General features: G+C 39.6%; 1 protein-coding gene across 6 annotated transcripts in view; it reads left to right on the forward strand.

The window, feature by feature from the left end:
* Window positions 1-19,868, forward strand: part of ZFAND6 (zinc finger AN1-type containing 6) — a 48,132-nt gene that overhangs the window by 2,940 nt on the left and 25,324 nt on the right. The window contains exon 1 of one of the 6 annotated variants that reach the window (XM_037053484.1): window positions 6,965-7,050. The exons of 4 other annotated variants lie outside the window; for them this stretch is intronic. The gene's annotated coding sequence lies outside the window, so the exon portion shown is untranslated. Of the gene's footprint in view, window positions 1-6,964; window positions 7,051-19,868 lie in introns of those variants that run through there. One more of the 6 variants, XM_037053487.1, reaches the window with a different exon arrangement.

Consider the following 19,868-nt stretch of genomic DNA (forward strand, 5'->3'; position numbering starts at 1 on the left):
AACCATACATTGATGTTTCTTTCCTCTCTCCTTCCCTTCCCCTCTAAAAAAAGATAAATAAATAAAATATTTAAAAAAAACCCTACTTTTTGTATTTGATTATAAGGGCAATGTGTGGGTTTTTTGTTTGTTTTTTACTTGAAGAAGGAATAGAAAATTACGAAGAATAAATGACCATTGTTAATATTTTGCAAGGTATACCCCCGGTCTTTTTGTTTGTATGTATTCTTCATATCCTAAGTTGAATTTAAACATTATGAGGCGGCCTCTACCTTCAAAGCTTATCTCAAATATGATCCATCTCAATAGACAAAATAAAATTTTAACTTTTTAACTGTGGCACTTATACCCTAGACCAGCAATGTCCAGTGGAAATACAGTGGGAGCCACGTAAGTAAATTAAACTTCTCTGATAGCCCCATTTATAAAAAAGGAGAGAAGCAGATGAAATATATTTTGCCTAACCAAAAAATATGGTGATTTCAACAGGTAATCAGTATAAGAAATTTTTAACGAGATACTTTACTTTTCTTTATGGACTGTTGTCATACCTGATGTGTATTTCCCACTCAAAGCACACCTGGGCCTAGCCTTGTTTCAAGGCTAGGGACAATAGCCACGAGGGACGTGGGGCTACTGAGTGGGTGGTGCTGCCCTAGACAACCTGGCCCTGCCAGCCTCGTAGAGGGGTCTCCTTCCGCTGTTCTCACGATGTATGTGCCCACCTCTGCTCCAGTATCCACGCTTATTCCCTTAACGTTGCCCCTTCTGCCCGGAACAGGAGTATTTCCGCTCAGATGTCACTCCTCCAGCAGTGCCTTTGCCGACCACCCTCCCTGGCCGCTTCATGGCTTTATAGAACCTGTCACCCAAAATGGTGTATGTGGTTATTGTCTCTATCCCTGTGTGATTGCGAATTACATTTATTATTAGATTCCCATACTCTGGTATGGGAGTCTAATAATACTCTGGTTTTAAAAGGGTTTTTTGTTTGTAAAACAAATCTAAAACCATATTCTGGTTTTTAAAGGGTGCATTCCATTTCATCTTAGGAGAGAGCTGTAGTGACGAGTCCCCTCTGCACAACTTGAGTGTGCTGTGAAGTTGGCCTTAGGACCTCACTCTCCTCAGAGTTTCTCATTCTTTAGGATTTAATCTGTCTCTAAATTGCTGAGTTAAAACATATGAACATTTTTATCTTTTCATAAATATAGCCTGATGTTGTCTTAAAAGTTTGACTAGCATTATAGTATAAAGTTGACCAAATCATTGTGAAGTTTGACCCCCCAAAATGAGAGAATACACGTTTCCTGCATGTCTTTACCAACACTGAGTATTTTCTTTCCTGCTTTCCTTCCCCCTTCAAAAAATGTATTGTTTCTTAATTGTGATGATGAATAGAGATGGGGGTGTGGGACCTCTTCTAGTCTGTCTTTTGCTCCTTTTGGGTGATGGTTTATATTTCTGATACTGTTTTAGCCTTTCATATTTGTAGGACGGCAGCCCTTTGCCACATACTGCAAATATTTTCCCTGGCTCTTCATTTGCCTTTTGTTTGCATACAGTCCCCCCCCCCCCCACTTTTTTTTTTTATNCCTTTTTTTTTTTTTTTTTTTTTTGCATACAGTTCTTTTTTTAACCACCAAGAGTTTTTGCCTTTTAAGAAGTTTAGGTTAATACTTTTTATGGCTTCCACTTTACTTTCATATCTAATGGATTCTTCTACCCAGATAACTTTTCTTCCTGTTCTTTTCTGGTTTCGTTTTTCACATCCATCTCTTTCTGTTCATCTGGGATTTATTTTGACCTAATATATGAAAGTGAAATAACTTTTCTCATTTTTAAAATTTTTGATCAGTTATTTCAGTCCTATTTAAAAATCTTTTTCTTGTTCCCTTGAAATAAAGCTACCTTCATCATATCCGAATGCATATATACTTGGTTCTTTTTACGTTTCATTTAATACCAATGGTTTGATACGACTACACATTGTTTTAGTAACTGGGAGTAAAGTGTTTTCATTTTGTTTTTCTAAGTCCCCCCTGTCTGTTTTTCTCCTCAGATTTTTGCTTACTGCTTTGTTAGTCCTTGAGTTTTTCATTTGATTTTCCAGGGTATTCAGGTTGGTTTGGTTTTGAGTTTTTAATTTAAAAATATTGATTGTATTGTTCCTACATTTAATGTTTTATGTTGTATAATGAAAAAAGTTTTCATGCCATTAAATTTTCATTTGAGCATCATGTTCGCTGTTTCCTAAATTTTGACATGTGATATTTTTGCTTCATTTAAAATCCGTGCAGTACACTTTGCCTTCCAGCAGTCACTGTCCCCCGCTGGCTGGAAACTGTGCTGAGTGTACGGTGATGAACCGTATCCAGGTCTTTGCCTTCAATGGACTTTGCAGTCTGTTGGAAAACACAGGCCCTTAACAAACCAACAAGTAAAGAATTCTCAGATTTTTCTCAAGTGCCAGAAAGGAAAGAACTGTGGTGTGCTAAATGTTCTGAGAATGTCTCTCTGAGGATAAAACATTTAAGTTTAGTGTTGGTACTGAGTGTGTTTGGGGAATTTCTGTAGCTTTTCCAATCTGTTAGACATGTGTTTTTTTTTTTTAAAGTGATGACATGCTGAATTTCTTTTGTAACATTTTTGTAAAATTTGCCTTGCAAACAGTTTTAATTTCACCCCCATCTTCCAACCCTTGGAACTGTGCTTCTGAGGTCTAAGGTCCAAAGGGCTGGGGGCAGGTTCCCCAGTGAGGGAGCTGCTGCTGGCCCAGAGAGGATGGGAGCGCCCGGCCTGCTTTCGGGTTGGTTGGAGTCCACTGAGTGAGGAGGACCAGCTGCCTTGGGAGACTTCTGCTGTCTCAGTCGCCCGCTGCTCCCGCTCCTCTGCCTTCCTGTCCCATTCGATTCCGTTGACAACAGTCTCCTAGGAATGAATGCTTTTGGCTCTTTCCTTCGTTCATCTTACTGTATTTTCTGCCCCCCCCCCCCCATAAAAATGCCTTTTCATGTGCTGTCCCTGTTTCCTTGTGATTTCCTTGAAGAATCCTTCCTCCATGCTGGCGAAGAGGTGACATCCTTCTGTTGGCTCTTCATTTCACATTGGATTTTTCTTCTGTAAACACTGGTGACAACTGCAGTTCTCTAAACGTGCCCAGTTTGTTTTAGTGTCTGTCTCTTCCTCTAGAGCTGTACTTTCCAGTCTGGTAGGTACCCCATTTACGACTATTTAGATTAATTGGAATTAAATAAAACTAAAAATTTAGATCTTCAGTCTCAGTAGTCATAGTTCAGGTACTTAGTAACCACAGGTGGCCAGTGGCTATTCTGTTGGACAGCAGAGATAAGAGTCTTTTGCAACGATGAAAATGGATTTTAATTTACAAGTAATCATGTGGCTAATGACTGTGTATTTTATTTAAATTTAAGTAGCCACATCTGGCTTGAAACATGGCGAGTCTGAATTGAGATATGAGATATCGATTACATATTGAAGTAACGCTATTTTACGTTCCCGTTAAATAAAATATTATTACAGTTAATTTAATTGCTTAAGGTTTTAATGTGGCTGCTACAAAATAGAAAATTGCATGTAGCTCCTGTTATGTCTGTTGGACAGCACTGTTCCAGCTATACCGTAAGTTTGTCCCATGGTGGGGACAGTTCCGCGCGGCATCCACCGCAGCTGGTGGTGCCCAGCGTGGAGTAGGTGTTGGAGAGGTTGGATGAATGAATAAGGGTTTTTGTTCACATTCAAAGAGAGCACTCAGAGTGATCAGAGAATGTTCCAACTTTCACTTTTCAAAATTGTTGGCTTGTGACTATAACTTCTAAAAAGTTTCCTACTGAGAAAAGCTTTTTTTTGATAGCTGTGTGAAAAATGAACATTAAGTAGTATGGGCCATTCATCTCTTTTTTATAGTTGAGGCCGCTAAGAAGACAGGGATCTTAAAGTCTGCCGGTTTGTTTCCTGCCATTTTTTCCTGCCTAGCGGTTTCCTTCGGCATGTTGTGTGGCACGTGAAAGTGTACGACTATAAAATCTTCATAGTTGAGGGTCTTGGTGCTTTTTCCCTTCCTGTCCTTTGGTCTCAGCATTGTGAATCCCTGTTTCTTTAATTTATGTCTGTTGTGCTGACCCTTTAGACTGAAAGTGCTTTACTGTCTGATGGAAAGAGATCTTTCAGATAGGTTTTTGCTTTCCTTTTGTTCCCTTAGTCTTTAGTATTTTGCTGAGTGAAGGCTATTACCACCCTTCCCTCCGTCCATATTTACCTTGTGTTTCTTCCCCCTAATGAGTTAGAAGAAGCATTTCAGGAATTGCAGACTCAAATACATACCTCACTTTTATAGGTTGTGTGTGTTTGTCAGAGAAATATTTGTAAAAATTAATTAATTTTGTCCACCAGATGGTGGTTTTCAGACTTGATCCTTAGTGACCCCAGCCATGTTTTGCCAGTGGCAGGGCCTGGTCCTTTATCTGTGTAAACCACCTGTGGGTGCCCAGGGATGATGCCAAGGGTACGTTTCTGTTGCAGGAAGAACACCTTGAGCTATTCTCAGTCCTGTAACATTCTAAGGAGTTTTCACTCTGCTCTCATTGTACAGGAAGTGATTCCTCATAGTCTAGGTATTGATTCTTTACTCGGGGTCTTTTAAATCAAAACTGAAATGAGACCAAGGGGTTCAACACCTTGTTCTCTTCTAAATTGTGTGTAGGTGCTAGACTCAGGAAACCTCTGAGCTCCCACAAAGAGCGCACAGTGAGTCCTTTGAATACTTGATGTTCAGAAAGGGATGTTGTCACACTCAGGGAGTCTACAGACGCCGTGTTCCTGTGCAGCAATATTGTTTCATAGGAAAATAATCTGGGTTGTGATACGGCTTTCCTTTTATTCCTTTTTTGCTGCTTTCATCTGCTACTGATTCAGAAGTAGAATACAGTACCCTTAATTTTAACCTGTGAGCCATCTCGAGGTGATATTTATCACCTTGAACTTCTTTCAGGAAGATCCTGGAGATCTTTGAGCAGTGAGAAACCGCTAAATCCCTCTTTCTTTTCTGTTGGTTACAGATTGAGAGTGGTCTTGCTGATGTTTTAGTGTTTGTAATACGTGTCTGTTTTATACAAATAGTTAACTTTGAAGTGAAAAATTGTGTCAGAGCAAAGGTTTATTTGGTTCCCGTCACTGTCTGCTAATTTTATGCTTGCCAAATTTTAAGATTTAAATATTTGCCATCCCCTTTTCCATGACCCTATAAAATTTGAGCCATCTAAAACCTGCTCTCTCAAGCTTTACGCTGCGACTCAGATTGCGTGTTCTCTGTGTTGTTTGCTCCTGTACCTCTTCTACTTCCTGTGTTCTTTTGCAAGTGTCCACACAGTGGGAAGAAAACCTGAACTTGACTCCTGAAGTGCTGGGCATTCAAAGCCGTGGACCTTTGCAAGGGATCTTGGAACCGGACCTCTGAATTGGCTCTTTCAGTGTGTCCACTTAAAAGGCATAATAGATCATGCAGCTGTTTGGGCTTCTTCTGCAGGGTGTTGCTCCGTATTCCTGTCTAGTTGCAAGTATGTGAATTTTCATTTTCTTCCAAAGGCTCCTCTTTGTAGTCGAAACAAGCTTGTTGGTTTGTGTTTTAGTATATGAATTTTCTTTGAGGAAAAATGCAAGATTTTGAGCTTTGAAGACTAAATTTAAATAAAAAATTGTCTATATAAACTTCAAGTGTATTTTAAGAAGAGCCATTCTAATTTGCTTTAATTTTGAATTTGTTTTTGTAAATCCATCAGAGTTTTTGTTAGAGGTGAAAATTATATTTTACTGAACAAAGTAGATGTTATTCAGTAAAATAATGACTAATGTCGGAGTTCAAAACATAACAGTTCTAATTAAATAAACACACAGTAAAATATAGCAGACTTAGTGATGTGTAAAGTGATAGGTCTTTTTTGGTTTAAAAATCAGAGTGTCCTTATACTCGCTTTAGAAAACTCTGTAGTAGAAATAACATTTAATATAATTTAGTATTTTAAGGGGAGTATACATAGCCTTTAGCTGCATCTTAGGGTGCCCATGCCACTTTAAAGTAGTAAGTAGAGTGCAAAATGGTATCCACTCTTATTTTTAAAAACAACATTAAAAAAAAAACTTAAGCCATCCTACACTTTTTATGAGAACATGTCATTAGAACAAGTTGCCTTTCCTCTTATAGGTGCCTGTTTGCTATGGGTGAGTCTTTGCCTTGGCAAAGCACACACCATTGGACCTCTTACTAGAAAAATAAGATTTGTCTCGTTTTTCTTCACCTTCAAGTAGAAATGTCAATTTTGACGCCACTGAAAATTTTACTCTAGCTATTCTGAGAATGTAAGTGTAAGTGGATTTGATAGGTAGCTTTGAAATTCATGTTTTGCATTCAGTGTTTTAGCACTATGTGTTTTCACAAGTTACGGTCTTCTTAAGTCTTAAAGAAAATGCTCTCTTGTTCCTCTAAGCAGAATGTTCCTGTGGGTTTTCTGTTGCTGTTCTGAAAGTTTCAAGCAAAACATGAACTCTATTGAAAAGGGGGAATATCTTTATGAAGCATAACTTCACATTCATGGCTCTGTACAACTATCAGATGAGTTGGGTTAAAAGCATTGAATTCTAAACAGGTGGTCACTGAACCGAAAACTGAAGCTGCTTCTGTGACATTTTTCACTGCTGTAAGTTTATTTATTTCTACCCAAACAAAAGAGTAAGCAAATAGCATAGGATGGGAAAACTGAAACGTCAGCTACTGTTACTTTAAGAAACCAGCTTAGCCAGGGGGTTTTAGGGCGTTTAACCTAACCTGCTAGCAATGAAAAGTTCTTTAAACTAATGGATATTAGCTGTGTCCAATCACAATGACCAGTTTCACTAACAGGGAGGAGATTCTGCTCTTCGGCCACTAGCATCAGAGAAGGTGGAGCTTGACGTTCAGGTTTGGTTGCTTTGGGTACAGCTTCAAGTGAAGTTAATCTGAGGTGAAGCAAACAGAAAATTGTGGAGGTTTTGTTGGTAGGATTTTTGTTCTCGTCTTCTAACGATCCTTACTATTACACTTTTGCTCCTTTATGCTTCTGTGTCTGCCAGGTTTTGTCATTGTTGCTGTTTTCTGATGCAAACTGAAAATTAAAATTAAGCAGGGAAGCAGAACAAAAGGGCTGTTTGGACAGGAAATAGGTGTTCAGAGAATCAAACTTGGCTTTCTTCTATAATTATTTTTAGTTCAGAGTCTGAGTGTCATTTAAAAACTGTTTGAATCAAAATCCTCTCCAGTAACAGGCTCTGCTCTTGAACTGGGTGTTCGAGCTGTCATTTGTCAGTTTTTATAAATGACATATTGGGGAGGTCCATTTGATATGCCATTTTCCTTAAACTTAAGGTGTTAAGTTGCTAAAAGACAGATAAATGTGGCAGGCTTAAATTTGTTTTGTTTTTTTAAGAATTGAAATGCCAGTTGTTTAATTTTTTTTTTTACTCCATGCACACACCCCCTTTTAACTTCAGTATATTTTAAATTTAGCAGTGTGTTGACATTTTTAATATGCTTATAATTTTAGCTCTTTTTAAAAACATTGACATTTGATATAAGACAAGGTAAAACTGCTTTCTCTTTTATCCAAACTTTGTTTATTTCAGATGTGTAGATAAGTAATTAACACCCTTTTGAAACAGGAAATGAATGGGTATATATTTCTAAGACCTATAAGGAGGCTACCAAAACTTTTTTTCAAAAGTATCTATGAATCTGTTGACATTTCTTACTTAGGACATAATTGTATTATGTTTCAGTCCCAGGAGTTTTCTTTAGAGGTACTTTCTTTCTATTGTTCTTTGATTTCATGGAAATTAAGGTATAAAAATATATTTGCATAATCAGCCCAAATGTCAGCTAAGCATTTCAGCCGGTGTGATTCTTGTATTTGCTGTGCTGCTGCTTCCAGATCGTGCAGTTTTTTAAATTAATGCTTTTCTGCTCTATCTATTGCCTAAATAGTGTAATAAAAATAAAATTAAGAAAAGTTTACCCATATACCCACAAGATTATTGTGTGGTCTTATTTTTTTCCTCTTCGCTTGTATACCCTACCATGGTTTTCCCATAATTGTAAAGAAAAGCAGCTTTTTTTCTACAGTGTGTCTATCATCTGCTGTTAAAATTGTTTTTAATTTTTGTTGCTATATAATTCTTTTGTTAGTGGGGCCTTATTTCACCTAGGCTTTGGCCTGTTTTATATTTAGATTGTTCCTAGTTCTTCACCATTTATAAAATGGCATTGTTTTGAACAGATGTCTATGTCTAATTTTTTAAATATTTTCCTGTTGGGTTTTTTTTTTTATTTGTTTGCTTTGGAAAAATCCGGTGGAGTGGGCTTTACCTAGATCAAAGGATATGAAAACTTCATTGGCCAAATTGCTTCTCAGAAAGGGCATGCCAGTTTCTATGCTACCAACGGGATGTGCTTCAAAGTCTTTAGCGGTGGCCCCTTACATGTTTTGTTAAAGCCCGCCTCTGAAGCCCTCGGACTTACTGATTAGTTTCGCCTAAACGAATAACCTACTTTACATTTCTCTTTCCAATATGTAGATGGATCTAAACCCATTTTCTGGAAATTAAAATCATCTGAAGGAAATTGGGGATATTTTTATCCACTTAAATGAGTGATTATATTCTTGTTGGGTATTTTACTTGTTATACCTATTGCTACCCGTAGATACAAGGCTGAATATTTCACACTGGCATTGTGGTTCAGGCCAGGCTTCCTGAGTATGTGCTTCTGCTAAGCACACACCAGAAGAAATATTTTCTTGCAAGAAAATATCTCGGGAACATTTTTAGAGTGGGAGCTGGAACAGTGCCAATTAACATTACCTGTGTCTGAACAGATGTGACAAGCTTTTATTGCTATTTGTGCATTTCTGGTGTTTTAAAATATAGATACAGCATATGTGTCTATATACTTAGGATTTAGAAGTGGCTCATCAGCACCTTCCTAGCATTTCACAGGTGTGTGAATGAAGGTAGGAGGCGCCACACGCCGTGGTCCCGCACCCGCCTCTTGTGGCTGTGCCTGCTGCTGACGCGCACCTTGCCAGCCAGACTGCGGGCTGCAGTGGGCTGTAACTGCTCAGGTTGTGGACCTGTTAACTACTTACTCTTCCAGAACAAACTTTAAGAGTTGTTCTAAAGCAACAATCAAGACAGTTGAAAATACTAATGTAATTTAGTAAGTGATTCAGTGATAAGTCCTGGGTTGAGCTCTAACCCATTGATGTAACCAGTAGTTGAGCGTGTATGGTCTTGAATTTTTCTAGCTCATTTTGCAATTTAAATAATTTAGCTTATTATCTGTACTTTTAAAAATTTACTGAATACAGTGTGTCTCACTTTCAGAGCTAATATTGGGTGTGTTGGTTATTTTGTGTGTTTTGGGGGAAAGGTTTTTTTAATGTGTATTTTGCCTGTTGTTCCTGAAAAGTTTGATTTTCTAGACACTTTGGTTTTCATATCTAAATGGACTAGAAAAGAAAACCTTAAAACTCATTGCTTTTAATTAGTGAAAAAATTCTTAGGAAGTACATCTTCAACCCATTTAAATTTGCTAGATGTGTTAGAATGTATACAGATACATACTTTATTCATGAATAGAATGATTTTCACTTGAATAAATTAACAATTTTTGTTGATGCTTAAATTTGTGTCATAAATATTTCCTTTGTTCTGCATTTGAGGAAATATATTTAATTTTCTTCTTAAAAGATTGATTTTATTCCTGCCAGGTAGAGATGAAGGTAGTTGTAAATGTAAGAGTTTCAGTGGAAGTCGTTTCAAGCTTGGCTGTAGATGACCGTGTTTTAATGGGGACCCCAGTAAAGGTTCACCTCCTCTGGGAGCACTGGCACTTTGAGAAATGATCGCCTTCATCTCTATGCTGTAGCTCCGCAGTACTGATCTCTGGTCGACAGGGCTGGGGGTGCCTGGTACTTCCTTTTAGTATAGACGTTTCCTTCGGAGGGTAGAAACCTGTTTTCTAGAGGGAGGAGAAAACGCTTTAAATGCTGTGACATTGAGGCAAGCTGAAACCAGTGATGGAGCTCTGTCGTATGCTTCTAGAATGGAGAGAGAGTGATCTAGAGGGGATAATAAATGCATTTAAAGGCTCTCTTGTCAGTCTCTTTTTGAGAAGAATGCAGTGATTGGTTTTTTTTTCTAATAACAAAAGGAAAATTTTTGATGGGCCTTAAGTTGGTAAACTGAGACAACCTGGAACCAGTGGCTTAGTGGTACCAAGGTCTTCTTCTCTGTCATAGGGGGACTGGACAGTTTTGCAATGTATGTCCTCTACGGCTTCTTTGTAGAAGTCGGTAACTGTTTTGTGGGCTAATTTTTTTGTGGATAACTTTTTCCTTTTCAAAACCCTCCTTGTTAGTTCGATGAATCTGCTGGGACCGCCTCCTCTCTGTGTTGTCCGCCCTTTGCAAATGCTTCCTCACCAAAGCCACTAAGTGTTGGACTTTCATAGTGTTTGACCTTCACACGGCCCTCACTATGCCTCTTGGGTAATCTTCAGTCCCCTGTGTTCCTTATATGTTAATGGTTGCAAGATCTGTGTCTTCAGTCCAGATTTTTTGTTTGCACTTGAAACCCATATTCATTCAGTTTATCAGTGTTTCTTCCATATTGACACTGAACTTAACCTGTCTAGCCCTGACTGCTTATTTTGTCCTCCCAGCAGTCTCTCTCAGACCCTTTCCCCTCCCGTCAAAGCCAGTGGGTGGCACCGTCGTTGGAGCCAGATCCTGGGGCGTTCTGGTCTCCTTTCTCCTTCACCCCCACGTAGCCACAGCTTCCTGTCCATTTTAAATCTGTAGCATCTCTAGAATCCATGCACTTTTTCCCTTCTTGTCAGCACAGGCCACACTATGGTTTCTCATTTAGATTACTGAAACAACCTTCTAACTGATCTTTGCTTCCGGTTTTGGCTGTCTGTAATACGTTCTTCACTGTATGATCATGTCTGTCTTTCTCTGCTTACAATTCTTTCTGAATTCTTTAAACAAATTTCTTTGTTGTTTTTTTAAAGATTTTATTTATTTCAGTATGTGAGAGATACATCACATACAGTTGCTTCTCATACACCCTCCCCACCACCGACCCGGGGAACTGGCCCACAACCCAGGCATGTGCCCTGACTGGGAATTGAACCAGCGACCCTTTGGTTCACAGGCTGGCGCTCAATCCACTGAGCCACACCAGCCAGGGCCTGACCTTTCTTAACTATTTAAGGTAAATAATAATACCAACTATTTCTGTGCTAAACATTCTCTGAGGCAGTACCTAAAGAACCATAAAACAGGTAAGTATCATTACCTTCACGTAATAAGTGAGACATTTTAGAAAGGCTGAGTAATGGTCCAAGGTTGCCTTAGCCAATAGGTGGGTCCCCAGGTTGAACTGAACTTGGCCAGAGCCCTTCCCCCGCGCCCGTGAGCCACTTGGCTTCCTGAGCTGGCCCTGCTGCACTTCCAGCTTTTCCCCATGCAGCTTCGTGCTGTGCCGTTCCTCCGTCTAGGGCATGCTGGAATGGAAACTTTTTGCCTGATTCTAGAGGCGCTTTAAGGTAAACATTTCTGACAGTCTTTTGGAACATCTCAAAAGAGAGACATTTTTAAATGTGCAGGATATAAGACAATAAAATAAGACAATAAAAGAATGAGACGTAGGGACAATAAAGGTAGTTTTCCACGTGTGGTCAGTTTTGAATTGCAGAGCCGTCTGTCGATGTGCTTATGCTTCGATAAAGGCTGGAGACCGAGCTGGGTGAGGGGTGGGACAGGCACCGTGTGCAAGCACTTTTTCTGGGCTGTTGTTGGAAAGGCTGCTGACCTCTTTCAGTAGCGGTTAACCTGGACCTTGTGTCCATTTTTGCATCCAGATGTGAGCAGCGTCTACCTGTGAACATGAGACAGTAAGCTACTGGATGACTTACAGGTAGGAAAACAGGCCACACACATTTTTTCACATCAAATATATCATCAAAAGAAAATGCTGCAGCTAATCCCATCTAGAAAATGAGGTAAACTTAGAAATAGTTGATTTGGAATTTCTTTTAAAGATTTTACTTATTTAGTTTTTTAGAGAGGAAAAGGAAGAAGAGGGGAAGAGAAACATCAGTGTGTGGTTGCCTCTTATGCCCCCCCTACTGGGGACCTGGCCCACAACCCAGGCATGTGCCCTGACTGGGAATCATACCAGTGACCCTTTGGTTCACAGGCCAGCACTCAATCCACTGAGCCACACTAGGCAGGGCTGGAATTTTTTTTCCAAATACTATATTTCTTTATTTCTCTCCACTATCCCCCTCTAACGTATTTTAAGGCAAAAAAAAAAAGCCTTTTTCATCAATAGCCTTGAAAGCATGTTGGTGGTTAAAGGAAAAGATGAGGTAGATAGAACTTTTGAAAATGTAGGTGAGTGTTGTCTTTTTTGAAAGGGTTGAGTTCTTATGTGTAGTTGGGAGTTAATTTTACACTTTTAGTAAAATCCATGCTTTCCCATTGTTAAAAGCAGAAGTTGTGGGGGGTTTTGGTTGGTTTTAACCATTAAAGCATTTCAGAGGCAGGAAATACCATACTCCTCTCAAATGTTTAATGTGGCATATTTTACTATTCAAGTAGTAATCTTTTGCTGTCTTTTAAAATAATAGAAGTGCAAACTAACAATGTATTTAACAGGTTTTAAGTGTTATAACAATATATAATTTGAAAAGACTGTATTACTTGGTTTTCATTAATACAAAATCATTTTTCTCAAATTTTTAGGTAATTGCTTATAACATGTAATGTATCTTTTTTGAGTGAATACCAAATCTTGGTAGCTACTTACTCTCTCACCCCCAAATCTGAGTGGCCAACCCCTAGGTTGAGACACCCCTTCCTGTAGTTGTCATAAGCAGCAAGTGCCCGCGAGGTGACGACGTAAAACCATTTGTTCCCTACCAGCTACTGTGGTTGCTACTGACTGTGTTTTTGTACCTCCAGCCAAAAGCTCTTGCTCACGTTTTAAGTAGTGGTTTTCCAAAGTTTATAGTGGGAAACCAGTGGGTTTGGGGGGGAGGTTTCTTTTGAAATGCAGCCTTTGACCTATTTTAGTTGACCTAAATTATTCCAACATCATCACATCTGGGCTAATTTTTTTTTAAGATTTTATTTATTTATCTTTAGAGGAGAAGGGAAGGAGAGAAGGAGAGAAATATCAATGTATGGTTGCCTCTTGTGGGTCCCCTGCTGGGAACTGGCCTGCAACCCAGGCATGTGCCCTAACTGGGAATCAAACCGCGATCCTGTGGTTCGCAGGCCCACGCTCAGTCCATTGAGCTACAGCAGCCAGGGCCACGTCTGCACTAATTTGAAACCATTTTTCTTTTAACTGTAAATATGTAGTTACTGTGTTATGTGTTAAAGTATTCTGGTCAATATCTCAGGTTAAAGTAATATATTCTGGTCACTATCTCAGGTAGTTGTCCTCAAACTTGAACCTGAGAATCCCTTAGGAGCTTGCTGGAGCATGGTTCTCCTTGGACTCAGCCTCCAGAAATTGACTGAGTAGGTGTGGAGGAGGGCATAGGGATGTGCAGTTTTCTGATTCTCAGTCCATGTACTTGAGAAACATTGATGTAAAGATTATGTAGGGAAACCCATGTTTAGCGGTCAATTCAGGAAGACTCTGACTTTCTGAGCTTGTTTATCTTTGGACATTTTGAGTCAGACTCAAAATTTTGGCTCTGGCTGACTTAAAGCCAGGTCGTTGGGAGTTTAACTTCCTAGCAATAAATATATTGAGGCCAGTGTTGGAGCTAGTTGGCTCTTATCCAGCAGATTTAAGGCCAGTAGAGGAGAACAATGAATAAATAGGGCACACTGTTGATGAAGTAGAAACAATTTTCCCCTGAATGCTAAGTGGCTCCAAAGAGTATGGTGCCTAGCATTTTATTTTGTGTTTTACAACTACACATAGAAACAGAAGAGAAAAGCTTTTTGGAATGGCCAAACAGTGTGGGTCAGGTACCACTGACACAGGAACCTGAAATTACCAAGGTGATCTCTGCATAACAGCGGTTTTCACCCGGTGCGCCCCAAGGACTTTTAAAACATGCAATACCTGACTGTTTAGTCAGGGCCACTGACCTCTTTTCCTTAGATTGTCAAGTAAACAAATGACAACAGCCCTGGCCAGCCCGGTGGCTCACGTGGGGCTCAGCTGGTCGCAGTGTCATTCGGCACACCGACACACCGGAAGGCTCCCGCCCGGCCGGTGCGGGCGTGTACAGGAGGCGGCCGATCCATGTCTCTCTTTCTCTCTGTTTCCCCTTCCTCTCTCTCTAAAATCAATCAACGTATCCTTGTGTAAGGATTTTTTTAAAAAATGACAATAGCCCACACAACTGTACCAGTCCAATGTGAATGAATTAAATTATTCCTATTTTTTGGTCAAATTGGCAAAATTTTCGATGTGCCACAGAATTTTAGTAATTAGTTTATGTACAGTATCAGCTGAAACAGGTGTGAAAGTCGCTACCACGTAATATTGAAACCCCATCAGTGCAGCTTCTGGTGCTGACTCTTAAGTCGTTTTAGAGCTAATATGCTTCATCTTTTTTTTCCTAATTAAAGGAGGCTTGAAAATGTGCCAAATTACTAGTTTTATCAGCATTAGAAATATTGAAAATATACATGTGGGATGTCTTAATGGTGTGGAAAAGAGACTCCTTCAGTTGTGCTTATATATAGTCTTCGTTATGCCTTTTTAAAATGACCTGTGGGTGCCATTTAAATTCTTGAAGAGAATGTAGTAGAAATTAGGGAATCATGAACACGGACTTGTCATCTGGCATACTATTTTTAGGTTGTATAGATGAATCTCCTACTGGCTGTATAATGGCCTGGGGGGAGGAGAGGAGTTAAGTTAAACGGGATTAGTATGTTCCACACTGTTCAAGTATGCCCTGATTGATCTTAAAATTAAAGATTGGTAAGACCGCTAATTTGATTTTTACTTGGGTGATGAGATTGATGTACTAGGAGTTCAGGGTTTGTTTTTGTGACATGGATAAATGCAAGTCAAATGTTAATTCATTATATGAACGTTTGAGTGGCTAGAACTCTGCGTAAACTTAGGGTACCTGTTCTCTGCAGGTGGCTCCTGAAGTCCGGGCCACCGAAATGACCTGCCTCAAGGTGCCCAGAAGGTGGCTTGTGTACCGACCTGTGCTCTGTTTCTGAGAAGTGCTGTTTTCGTACTTAGTTATTTGTATATATATCTATCCCGCTTGCAACAGATAGGATTTCTCTGCAAGATAACTGTCAACCTGGACAAATGCAAGAGTGTTAATTTCTAGGGGAAAAAATGACTTGATGGTTGTTGGATATGTTAAAGAAAAATCAGCCCTGGCTGGTGTAGCTCAGTGGATTGTGCCCGGGCCTGCGAACCACACGATCTTGGTTTGATTCCCAGTCAAGGCACATGCCTGGGTTGCAGACCAGTTCCCAGTGGGGGACACACGACAGGCAACTGTACATTGATATTTCTCTCCCTCTCTCCTTCCCCTCTAAAGATAAATGAATAAAATATTTTTTAAAAAAAGAAAAATCAACTGTGTGTCCTCAACGAATAGTATAATAAACCAAACATGGTATTGAAACAATATCGGTTATCAATATTAACGTTTTTATTGGAAGGGTAGTAGCATTTTAATTCATTCAGATTTCTGAAGGGTAAGAGCTGTGGGAAAAGGAGTTCCACCAAATTCACCGAGGCCGGATTTGTGTCTTAGGTTGTTGTATTCCTCACAGCCAGGCTGTTTATCTCATAGTATTTTATCTTGACAGCTTTGATAAAAATTGTTTAATTGAGAGCTTCTAATGAAAAAAAAAACTATTTTTGAGCACTTTAACTTTATGGTAAACAAGTAAAATTTTTTAATTAATTATAATTTTTCTTAAAAATACTTTTACATTTTTTGAAGTTCTGTAAAGAAGTCTTGGCCTCAAATTTACTGTAAGTTAATCTGTAGGTTTTATATTTGAATACTGGTGACTAAACTTTGCGAGAGAAGGATCTTTAAAAAATGGAAGTTCTTATCTGAAAAATGGAAAACTCTTTAGAACATGAATTATTTTGTAACATAACTTTGAGCGAGGAAGTGTGGGGAAAATTGCTTTGTCTGCATTTTCCCAAGAACTAGGACATGTTCAGAAGTGATTCCTGGTGAGAGGGATGAGCTGCGCTGCCTTTGGGAGGTGGCGCTTGCCGATGGGCGATGCAGTCCGTGATGTCAGTCACACTGTAGAACCCACTGCTAGCAGGTCATGTTTAGTAGAATTGGTCAGAATTATTAGCTCCCCCACACAAACACATAACTTCCGGTGACGAACGTGTTCGAGCGTCAGTTAGTGGCTCTGTGTTTATAAAATAATAATATGAGTGGTTTAAAAAGCAATCCCACTTGATAGCGTTCAAGGTATGAAATCATTTTCAGGGTGTTGAAATGATGTGAGAAGTGCATGTAGAGGGACAATAAGAAAGGGGAAAGTTTTTCTGCTTGTAAATAATGACAATGATTAGTTCGAAAAAATTTTTAAGGTAAAAAATACTAAGGGGATACTGGTAACTTGCAGAAAACTCATCAGTCATGTGGCTCCTCTATGCGGAACGCAGACTTGTGTTGCTTATCCTCTACCTGGTACAGGTAAAATATCAAAAGGGTTCTTTCTCCTGTTTTATTGTTTTTATTCAGCTTTGTTGAGACATTTGCATACAGTGAAATTTACTAGTTGTAAATGTGCAGTCTTAGTTAGGCCAAGTTCACTCACACGAGCATGATGTGGAGCACCCCCACCGCCCCAGAAAGCCTCCTCGTGGCCCTTTGGAGTCGATCCGCACTGGGCCCTGCATCTGCCCTCTGTTGTAGTTGCTTTGTGTAGGATTTCATGAAAATTGCATCACATACAGTATGGCCTTCTGTGTCTGTCTTCTCCCACTTAGCACAATAATTTGGAGATTCACCCAGGTTGTCAAGTTCGTCAGCAGTTCATTCTTTTCTATTGCTGAACAGTATTTCACTGTGTATTTCAGTTTGTTCATGCGTTCACCGTCTGATGGGTATTTGGATTGTGTCCCCTTCTTGGCCCTTCGCATCAGGCCATTGTGAAAACCGAGTGCAAGTTGTGTGGACGTGTGTGTAACTGCCTAGGAGTGGGGGCTCCGCTCCAGTTTCACTGTAAGGCTTTCTTTGCTCCTTAGCTCTGGTAGGGAGGATAGAAAAATCTTGCGTATTTTCTTTCACTCATATTCTCTCTCTCTGTTTTCTCTCCCTCTGTCCTCCCTTTATTTCTCAGTTTCGTGCCACTGACATGGTTGTGGATTGATATCCATTTGCGTGTTAGCCTCTCGGTGGGAAGGGTGCCCAGGGCCTCATCCTCTCCGGGCACTCTGTAGTGACTGTGTGCTTCTGCGGCTTTTCATTGGCATGACCAAGTTTTGTTTATTGCTTTCCTTGTATGTTATTGATTACTCATTATCCCTTGCTTTGGTTGTGCTTTGTTACCTGGCAAAACCAGAAATTAACATAATATGGAGTTTTTAACAAGAAGACACCTCTACTGCTGTGTTCTCAGTGGAAGAAGAGCGGTGTTCTGTTAGAGAACTTTCTCTCTCTTCTTTAGCAGCCAGCAGGACTGCGGAAGGTCGCAGTGGAAAACAAGGTAGGGAGGAGGCAGACATGCCCTTGACTCAGAGCTACTGAGTCACACGCTGTCATTTAGCCCTCACATCGGATGCTTGCAGCATGGACAGTTTCCTTACAACTCATCAAATAGATCATCACAAACCAGTTTTGATGGCTGTTGGGTTGGTGTGGAGTGTATGGAGGTAAGGTAGGCAAAGTGGTTCCCTTGTTAGGTATTCATAATCCTTAGAATGTTTACATTCAAATGCTTATTTTTTTCAGGCTTTAGTTTGAAATAATTTCAAGTTTATAGAAAGCTGCATTAATGATACAAATACTTTTCCCATATACCCCTTGGTGAGGGGCACCGATTGTTAATGTTTTGCCACATTTGCTCAGTCATTCTCTGATGTTATTTTTTTCCGGAAGTTTTTGAGAGTAAGTTGAAGATCATGTCCTTTTACCATGAAATATTTAGTGGATGTATACTTCTAAGAATAAGGGCATTCTCATATTTTCAGGGACATTTCAGTTCCCGCATTAAGGAAATTTGACATTGACATAGTACAGTTCTCTAATGTGATGCGACAGTCCGTGTTCAGATTTCTCGGCTTGTCCCCATGATGCTCTTTGTAGTTTTCCTCCTGGTCCAGGACCCAGCACAGAATCATTCACTGCATTTAGTTGTTCTGTCTCCATTCTCATTGACTCAGGAACACTTCCTTAGCTTTTCTTTGTCTTTTATGGCATTGACATTTTGGAAGAATGACAGACCATTTATTTACTGTCTCTCTCTCCATTTGGGTTTGTGTGATATGTCCTTGTGAGCAAGTTTAGGAAATGTAGCTTTGGCTGAAGTGCTACATCAGTGACATGTGCTTCTGAGTCCATCACATCAGGAGGCACATGTCCGCTTGGCTGGTTGTCAGTGATGCTAATTTGATCTTTGGGTTAATGTGGTATCTGCCAGATTCTTCCACTTAAGAGTGACTGTTTTTCCTTTGGTAGTAAGTAATTTGTGGGAAGATACTTTGAGACTCACTATATATTATTCCTCATGAAACCTTGATCCACAAAGAACTATAACATTCTTTGGTAATTTTACCTGAATCACTCATTAAATGTTAATTATTGTACAGGGAGCATGCTTCTGTTTTATAGCCCACGATTGATACAGTGAAAATCACAAGGTTTTAATAAGTTCCACTGAATCACAGACTCTTGGACAAATACTTTAACTTGTGTGAAAATTATTCTGTAAAGTTACAACTTTTATGAGGTCTTGATTTTTTTCTTAAATCATTCATATACAGTGCAAGTAGATTATAAAGAAACATTGGAATTATTTTGAATGAGCCCTGAAACCTTCAGCCATGTTTGAGGACAAAGGTACAATAAATATTTCCACATTAAGTGATACTTGGAAAACTTGTGAAATTCTAGTGTTTGGCCGCTATTTCTCATAGAGTTTTCAAACCATGTTGTTAATATAAATAGAAACTGTACTGTGTTTGTGAAGTCCTGAAATCAAGGCCAATGTTGCATTTGTAGGGGAAAAGTATTGTCTGGGTGTTCTAGGGTAGTTTGTTGAATGCAGTTTTACTTTTCAGACCAGCCTTCTAATGCTTGATTGACCTGTAGGAATGACCGTGCTGTGCAAATTTTGAATCTGTGGGGGATTCAACCGTCACAGTGAATGTTAGAAATGGCTCCTCCTGCCCTGGCTGGTGTAGCTCAGTGGATTGAGCACAGGCCTGCAAACCAAAGGATCGCGGTTGGATTCCCAGTCAGGGCACATGCCTGGGTTGCAGGCCAGTTCCCGGTTCCCGGCAGGGGACGCACTAGAGGCAACCATACATTGATATTTCTCTCTCCCCCCCTTCCCTTCCCCTCTAAGATAAATAAATAAAATCTTAAAAAAAAAAGAAATGGCTCCTCCTTCTATCACATAAGGACCAACAATCCCTCCCCATTCAGGAGGTCCCGAGGGATATAGTCTTTTAGGACACCGAGGTCACTCCATTGACTGTCAGAATTATTCCTTAGTTGTTATATGGCTGTTTATGCTAAATAAATTAGCTAGACCTTAGAAAAATAGAAAAATACC

This window comes from Sturnira hondurensis, unplaced genomic scaffold (genome assembly GCF_014824575.4).
Source record: "Sturnira hondurensis isolate 20B ecotype Veracruz unplaced genomic scaffold, ASM1482457v3 Scaffold0007865, whole genome shotgun sequence".
NCBI lineage: Eukaryota > Metazoa > Chordata > Mammalia > Chiroptera > Phyllostomidae > Sturnira > Sturnira hondurensis.